Below are 9610 nucleotides of genomic sequence, written 5' to 3'. Positions count from 1 at the left end.
AATCTTCAATGTTTTATGACGTTCTGGTTTTTAAGTACATGTACGCGTTGCCTGTTGAAATTTAAAAAATGGTATTTTCTAACTTGATTCAGGAGATTTGATTCATTTTTGTGGTAATTAGGTTCCAGGTTTAAGCTGCTTGTCATCTTTACAAATATTATTTCATGTGATTTTTTCTACCTAACATGAGAGTAGTTTGATAATGTCAACTTCTGGTTTAGATCCTAAGAGGAAATAGGAAAATCAAGTCTCACATGTAGAATTACACATTTTTGTCATATTTGTTAATTTTGATTGTTCCTACATTAAAAACTTTTAATGGGATTTTGGTGCTCATTTATTAAACATTGAGAAGAACGTTTTCCAGGTTAATAAAGTTAATTCTACTCCAGGTTTTGAAAGTAAATTTCAATATTTTCTGATCATTTTTATATGGTCTTTTCTGTTGTTTGTGTGATAAACTGAAATCATATGATATGTTTAAAACGTGTTGTTTGGTGTTTAATATTCAGAGGCATTGATGAGAATAATTTTTGTAATTACAAGGTTTCTCTATTTTACTCATTTAAAACATTTCTTACCTATAAATACAATCACGTTTATTCCTATTTTCTTTTCGTTATGTAGTTACTGCTAAATCCTTTCTCTTTAATGGACTGGTAAGTTGTACACTCAAAAATCAACTTCTATTCCTTTTTTTGGCTAGCAGTTTTTCAAAAATAGAATACACTCTTCATATTGTATATGTGGAACAATTTATTAATTACCTTATTGGACTGTTTTATTTGGTTTTGTTTGAGACCACATCCACAGTTATTAAGGGTTTACTCTTTGGTCTGCTCTCCATAACTTACTGTACTATGCTGCTTGCTACAGAGTCCAGATTTTATTGATATCTATATACATCTTTTTGAGCTATGTGATACATATTTTTCACGATGTTTTCTTTATACTTCCTCCTATGTCAACCAGATGACTTGGAAAAATTATATTTATGTATGCATAATTATTCTTAGAGTTATTAGTAACTACATTGTAGATAAACAATTTAAGACACAGAATTTAAATAAAGTTTTCCTTCCAAAACATTTCTTGGGAAAAACTCAAGTAGTCATTTTTGAAGTGGATCAAAAATCAGGGTAACCTTCTATGCATCAACAAAATTAAGTCATAAGTGAACCGTAATTAACAGATATTCTTTGCACAAGTCAAAGGGAAACCTGTTGATTACAATGGTAAGAGTTGTAAAGACTCCAAATGCCTATATTAATGTAAGGTATCTTTCTAACCATTTCTGCATTGTAGTGACAATGCAGAGTCCTGGAAAAAAGTCCACATGCTTAAGTTCCCTAACTTGGAAATTCATAAGGGGAAGAGAGATAGTACTCTAGGGGATAAGGCACTTGCCTTGTACACAGCCAATCTGATTGGATCTCTGTTACTGCATACACTCTTCTGAATGTTACAAGGGGTCACTCCAGAGTGCAGAGCCAGAAAGAACCCAAGATCACTGTCAGTTATTGGTCGAAACTATACTCCTTAAAATGCCCAATAAAAATTATTGGAAAACATGAAGTCTCTTTGTCATTTCTAGCCCTCAGGTTTCTTCTTGTCCAGAGAATGTTACCCACTCTTAGACTTCCTAGTTTAGAAAAGCTTGCCTTATAAGAAATAACATATGAGTCAATAGGAGAACAAGCTACAGGCATTGCTAGGGTAAGGAGAAACTATCTGTAAGCAAGAAATCCAAGAACAGACACGATCACCTGGTTCTTCTACAGTTCTGTGTTCACTTTGGGAGCACGATACCAAATACACAAATTGCCAAAAGGTTCCAAGCTTTGAATCACCCTAAATTGTTGGAACTTTGGAAACTCAGTTGACTGTTGGTACTAGAAGCATCTCGATGGCTTAAATTTTAAGTTCAGATTGTTCCTCTCAGCGTTGAAGGAGATTATAAGTCTCACAGATTTTTTTCATCACCCTCTTGTTCCTTACAGTAAATTTTCAAAATCCTTCTGTATTGGGAACTACCCATACTCTGCAGCTTTCCCTTCCCGTGGTGAATGATGCAGCTTCCCTAACAGAAAATATCTGCAACTACTCCAGAATATCTGCTCCTGCTGGTAGTTCTGCTTGGCTCCTGCCCTCAGCCTCTGGCACATCTTTCCAACCACTGATGGGTAGTGCCTATCTTTACCAACATTTCAGCACAACAATGCTATCTGGAGTGTTTCACCAGTCTCTTATATCCACCTCAGCTGCTTCTTACCTGAGTGTTTTGGAATGGTATATTGCAGGAAGGGCTGAAGAGAAGTCTCCTATGGGATACTTTTTCTGTATCTTTCCTAGACCAAGACACCGCTGTCTCTTCCATGTCTAAGGCAGCTCACTGTGAGAGTACACTGGACACGTACAACACGGTGTCTGTGTACCCATCACTTTCTGCCAGTCTTGTTGAGAGAACACCATCACAGGTTCCACATCAGAGTCAAAGCCTGTCACTTCCCTAACAGGAACGAACCCAGGTGTATTACAATCATCAAGGCACTCTGGGAACTCTCCTTTCTGGCCTGCAGTCCTATGACTCCATGTCATACAAAGAGCAAAATGGCTCTGCCCCCCAAGCTTACAGCAACTCATCTAGAGAAATGGTTATTGTTCTGAAGGAGGTCCAGCCCCCAAATAACCAACCACCAACTTCCTCCTCTGGAATCCACTTCTCTGTGTCTTCTCAACCCCTCACAGAATCGAGATATTAAGGGGAGTTAAACTGAGAGAAGGGAAAGAAACACAAAAATTGGGGTCAAAAAGAGGAAAACTGTCCATAGACAGGTGGTATTTAAATACATTGAGATTTTTAAGTTTATGAAATGAAGTTAACTAAGTTCATGTTTACACCCCTCACTCATTTTACAGCATGTTATTTTCGCACTCAACATAAGAGCTCCTAATGGACATTGGAACATGTGATAGTATAATGGACAACTAGGTTTCATATTATGAAGTTCAGGAGCACACAAAAGAATGCCACATTTTTTCCCTAGTTATTTCAATTACTTTTTAATTTTTATTAGTTAAACATCATGAGGCACAGTTGTAGACTTACAAATTATTGTGATTGGATTTCATTTATACAATGATGGAGTACCTATCCCTCCACCAGTGCCCATTCTCCACCACCACGGATCCCAGTATTCCACCGACCACACATACCCCCATCCCACCCAGCCTCTGTGGTAGGGAATGCCACAATTTTCACTGTTCTATGTCAGAAGTCCTCCAGAATTACGACTTCACTTAAATCACTTAACTTCCCGTTAGTCGTCGATTTGCTCGAGTGGGCGCCAGTAACGTCTCCATTTGTCCCTGTCGCGTGCTAGTGTAGCCCAATGGAATCTCTTCGCTCCGGGAACATGGAGGGCCTCAAACCGATCGTTCATGACCTTGACAAAGAAGTCTGACCATCTGGTAGGTGGGCGGCCACGCGGTCTCTTGACATCCCGTGGAATCCAATCAGTAACAGCTCTAGTCCAACGGTCGTCTTTAAATCTCATTACGTGACCAGCCCATCTGATTTTCGACACCTTGGCAAATAAGACAGCGTCCCTGATCCTTGATCGTCGACGGATGTCAGAACTCCGGATTTGTTCTCTCATTTGAGTGAAACGTGATATTCCAAGCATAGCTCTTTCTATTCTTCTTTGGGAGACCTGAATGGCGTTCTCATCTTGTTTGCGTAGGGCCCAGGTCTCTGAGGCATATGTTAATGCAGGAAGAACAGTGGAATCAAAGAGATGTGCCCGGAGCCGGAGGTTCTTCGTCCTCTTAGCTATTTCTTCGACGTTCTTGAAGGCGTTCCAAGCCGCTCTCTTCCTCCTGCGCAGCTGGGGTGCCAGGTCATTTGTCATGTTGACCTCTCGACCTAGGTACACATAGCTGTTGCATTCGGAGATGGTCGTTCCATTGAGAGCGAATGGGGCGACAGGAACAAGGCTGCTTCTCATAAACATTGTCTTCGTAAGATTCAGCTGTAGTCCTACCTTTACACACTCACGGTCAAAGTCGGCCAGCATTTGTGCCGCTTGGCTGATGTTTGGTGTTATTAAAACAATGTCATCAGCAAAGCGGAGGTGGTGTAGTTGCCGACCATCTAACTTCACTCCCATTCCTTCCCATTCCAGTCGTCGCATGATGTTCTCGAGGGTGGCACTGAAGAGTTTTGGTGAAATGGTATCACCCTGCCGCACCCCTCTCTTGACATCAACGATCACTTCTTTGTAGAATGGTGAGATCCTGGTAGTGAATCAGCAATACAGCTCACGGAGGATCCTGATGTATTCGGCTTGAATGCCCTGATTGGCTAGGGCTTCAATGACCGCTTCCGTCTCAACAGAATCAAAGGCCTTCTTTAAATCAATGAACGTTAAGCAGAGCGGCATCTTGAACTCCCGAGAAACCTCAATGAGTTTGGTTATCGTGTGGATATGGTCGATGGTGCTGAATCCTTTGCGGAACCCTGCTTGCTCACATGGTTGTCCTTCATCTAGTGTTCTGCCAATCCTATTCAGGATGACTCGAGTGAACAACTTGTAGATGACAGACAATAGGCAGATCGGGCGATAGTTGCCAATGTCATGGATGTCTCCCTTCTTGAACAGTAGTACGGTCCTGCTGGTTTTCCATTGAGATGGAACCTTGCATTCAGACAGGTAGCGAGTGAAGAGCCGAGCCAGTGTATTGATGAGTACTGACGGCAGGTTCTTCAGGTGTTCAGGTCTGACCTTGTCTGGGCCGGGTGCTGTTTGCTTCTTTACTGACGAAATGGCATGTCGGATTTCGGAAGGGAGAACGTTGGGAACGACATACCCATCCTGTGGAATTTGGTATGTCGGCAAGTGGACATGGCTATCGAAGAGATTTGATTAGAAGTCATGGATAATCTTCTCCATTGCCGTTCTGGAGGATGTGATGAATCCATCAGGACGTCGGAGGGCAGTCATCTTGGTCTTATAGTTGGCGAAGGACGGGCGGGCGTTACGAATACTTTTCCCGGCTTCTGCCGCATCTACCAGTACTTCTGCTCTTCTCTCTTTGAGGTCTTCCTTGATCGCATCTCTGCACTGCTTTGCAAGCTCGGACGTTAGCTTGCGGTTGCCTGAGGCATGCGCCAAACCACGCTGGCGAATTAGCTCAAGAGTTTTCGAAGATAGGCGACTTTTTGTGGCTATCTCTCTCTTGGCGTTCCTCGCACATTCATGGAGGTGCTGAACCAGTCGATCGTATTCCTCGTCAATGTTGTCAACAATGGCATCTTCCCATGTTGCCGCAACAGTACCAAAGAGTTCCCAGTTGGTGGTCGTTCTGGGACTTCTCTTTTTGAACTTTGCAGCCCTTTCTCCCCGCTCTGTGAAGTAGAATTTTGCACGAAGGAGACGGTGGTCCGATCCCGTTCAAAATTTTGGGACAACAGCGACATCAGTCAGGCAAAACCGTCGATTGAATATGATGTGGTCTATTTCGTTGTGGAATCGTCCACCGGGAGACTCCCATGTCCATCGTTTAGATTCTGCCTTCTGGAACTGTGAGTTACCATGAATGGTCTTGGTCGACATGATGAACTCAGACAGTCTCTCACCCTGTTCGTTCCATTCTAGGCCATGGGTCCCGATGTGAAGTTCTTCAACTGATCTTCTCGGTCCTATCTTGGCATTAAAATCACCCACAATGATCTTGTAGAAGGTGTGGTCTTCTTTATAGAACTTCTCTAGCTCCATGTAGAACTTCTCGATTTCTCTTTCATCATAATGAGATGTTGGTGCGTAGACAACGAAGATAGAAACTGCAGGCAGTGAGCCACATCTATTCAAATGTAAACGTCAGATTCGGGTTGTTAGGCATTCAAATGAATCAATGCTCTTGGCCAAGTTTGTGTTGACAAGGACACCGACGCCTCCAACACCTCTTTTATCGCATGTTCCGAGGAACAATTCTTCTCCAGTGTCGAAAACGGCATGGTGAGATTCGTGTCTTCTTGTCTCGGTCAGACCAATGATGTCGTACTTGATCATTCGCGCTTGTACCATCAGGTCCTCGATGGATGCATCTGATGCTAGCGTATGTGCATTGAAAGTACAGACGATCATTACGACACTAAAAGCAAAATACATGTTTTAAACTAGTATTTTGTTATTTTCTTAAGAAGTTTCAGAACTCCTATTGTAATGGTACCACTTTAACTTTCCCTTCCATCAATGAACAGCAAGGTTCTGAATATTCTTGTGTTTCAGAGATTCTATCTCAAATCATCAAATCTAGAATCTGCACTTCAGCACAAATATCATGCTGAAAGAGTGCTTCATTCATACTCTTATTCTATGATATTAACGTCCTTTTATTTTTCTATGAAAGTGACTAAATTGAGAGTAAAACACATTACAATGCTAATTTCTCTATGGAACTTATTAGTTTAAAAATCTTTATTTTTTTTTTAAAAAAAGCTTTTGTTTGGAGGACATTGAATCTGCGTCATAGCATGAAGTGCTCAGGAATTACTCCTGGGTCTGTGCTAGAGATCACTGCTGAATGTGCTTAGGAGATCATACGTGATATGAAAGATCAAATGGAGGTCAGCTCTTCGCAGGGCCAGTGCCTTACCAAATGGACTATCCCTCTGTCCAAGTCTCTTATTTTTTAAGTTAGTTTATACAGAAACTCTTTCAAATACAAAGAAAAGCAAAAAACAACAGCACCACATGACAAAAAGTAAGAACTACAACAGTTACCTAAAATCTTCTAGCACAGGGCCTTGCCATGATCCGTAGAAGAGCCAGTAACAATTCCTTGTCTATTGATGGTAGGTGCACAGTTGTTGCAGCAGTAGTTTTGTGCAGGGAATATCTCATTTTGCAGGGACTGATTTCTTCCTCGGTTCCTTTTTAGTGATGAATTTCCTGGAAATGGAGACTTCCCTGGCATCGAACTTCAGGTCAGACATTTGGTCTGACAAAAATTTCCGAATTGCCCACATGATGCAGTAGAAGGATTCAAAGACTTGAGAGGAATCCACCACCTGACCTTGGGAAAGTTCCCATAATATCTCCAACCCAAAGTAACCTGTCGCTGACCCAACTCCAACTCAGGAACAAAAAGTTATAAATTTTGATCAGATGAAACCTGGGATTTCAAAGCTCTGGAGACCTACCAGATCCCAGTAGACCTAGATCAATGAAAAGATCTTCAGGTAATGAAAACCACTGAGACCATCACTCTGAAGCAGGTGCAAGAAAATTCAAGTGGCACTAAGGGGACCTCCAATGCAAAACAGAACAACAAAAAGGAGGCTTCTGAAACTCTTGAGGGAGAAAGAAAGGCCAAAATCCAGCCAGAAGTCCAAGAATGCTTGCTATGAGGAGCAGAGGTTGTTCGTAATGCTGCAGTCAGTGATAGGTGTCCTGTGACCACAGCCAAAACTAACAGCAAACCTCACAAAGCTGCCTCCAGCAGCATCAGCAAGACAAAGAGGCATGGGCAGGAGAAGATAAGAAACACCAGAGAAAACTCTAAGAAAGCTAAGATGTGTAAGCAGCCAGGGAACAAGATCAAGGCAGAAGAAAAGCCCACCACTGGCAAGATGACACGCAAGAAAAATCAACCTGCGCTTTGCCAAGAGGCTGTTAAAAAGTCCCGCCACTACCTAGGCATACAGATGCTGGATTCTGTCAAACTTTTTCATGCTCTGGGGAAGAAGAGTGATCCAAAACCTGGAATCTCTTCCTTCCAGGTCCTGGGTAGCTCAAAGAGGCCTAAAGATGTCAATTCACCCGCAGCTGTCAAGCCATGGCTAGGTGCTACAAGGGATGGAAAAGTCCTTGAGAAAACTCAGGTCAAAACAAAGTACAGAAACCAAGTAACAGTGCTGAAAAACGCTCATCTCCATCCCAGTCTGAGCTGCCACCTCCTGGGAAGGTCAAATTGGTACCTTTGACTTTTCTTACCATGGAGAGGCCGCAAGCTCGACCTGTTTCTCCAGACGACAATCTGTGGCCTCACATCGTCCTGCTGCAGCTTACCCTGCCAAGCCTGGCTCTACCAATGCAGCTCAGGCAACTGCTGCCAATTCTTCCCGGTCAACCACTGCATTTTTGTCTGGTTCTGCCAAACCTGCTCAGTCCATTTCAACCAACCCATCTCAACCAGGTTTGCAGAACCCTAGTAGCCAGTGTATTCTTCGCCCTGCAGCTTCTACACCTGCTCCCTACAAGACAGCAGCTGGCACTTCTCAACATCGGGAGCCTTCTCCTGTATCTGTGAAGAAGCGGCTCTTGCCACCCATACATCAGAGTCAGTTTCTCCTCCAAGACTTCTGTTTACAACTGATTCCTTGGAGAAAGCCCAATGTTCCCGAGCCAGTCATGTCAAAGCCCATCACCAAAGAGCAGAGACCAAAGCGTGAGGCTATGAAAAGGAAGGCTCAGCAGGAGCTTGAGAACGATGCCAAACACACCTCTTTGGGGAAAGTGCAGTTCTTTATTGAGAGTGAAAAAGAGATGGACATCTCTCTCTAATATGGCTATGTAATGTGAGTAGCTGGAATGATAGGTTCCACTTGAGGTACCAGTTGGTTGCCTTAGACAAACACTGAAATGCCATACACAGTTTATTAATTCTAATACCTTTTTAACCAATTGAAGAGATGCATCATAGTTAATTGGTTGCTAATAAAGTTTCTGAAGTTTGAGATGCTGTCAAATGTGGTTGTTTTTGGGAGGGGCTGGGGTTTGAAGGATGGCATGTGAAAGAATGGGAAGGTATAGAGAGGACAAAGGGGGAATAGACAAGATTCTGAGAAAGAGAAACTTGGTCCAGGGTTCTAAAGCTCATCAGAGGAGAAATTGCATGGGCCTGATGAAGAGTGGGGAGCTCAAATTATATTACCTTGAGGGGCTGCTCTGTGGTCTTCCATGGTCCCGGGTGCCTGTAGCCTTCTATAAACATCGCTGTTAACTGCATCTCACACAAGAACCAACGTTATCAGTGTCGTTGGGGCTGCGTTGAGGGATGTACCTGACTAAGACAACATGCGCACTAGGTCACCACTCCCAAAGCAGTCGGTACCGCTTGACCTTGAGCCTGGAAGGTGGTGGCAGAAAGAGATGGTCTTAGGAGAGTTAATGGGGTGAGGAATGGATGGCAGGGAAACCGGGAAGGGGAGAGAACTGGACAGCTGGTGATCATCATAGGAAAGTTGGTGGATGTTTTTTAATTATGTTAGCATGTTTTTCGTAATTGATAAACAAAACAAAAATACGAAAATACGATAGGTTCTAAAGAACACGTTACATATAAGACCGAGAGAGCTGAAAGGGCTGGCATTCCTTCTGGAGCTTTCAATCATACAATTTACTAAAGATGGTATTTTCACATCACTTAGCTGCGGAGAGGAATATTGAGAACCAGAATGCCACCAGAAAAGCAAACTGGATGACCACGGTTCATAAAAGCCAGTTGGAAAGTGTTCACATGGATCCCAAGTGCCAGTGGGTTAACAGGAACATATATTTCACTAAGTCTGCTTGGTACCAGTAACTACTTTGGTGGAAATGGAGGA

The sequence above is a fragment of the Sorex fumeus genome, unplaced genomic scaffold, assembly GCF_029834395.1.
Source record: "Sorex fumeus unplaced genomic scaffold, SorFum_2.1 ptg000070l, whole genome shotgun sequence".
Lineage (NCBI taxonomy): Eukaryota > Metazoa > Chordata > Mammalia > Eulipotyphla > Soricidae > Sorex > Sorex fumeus.
The sequence above is the reverse complement of the archived record's forward strand: the minus strand, read 5'-3'. Positions refer to the sequence as shown.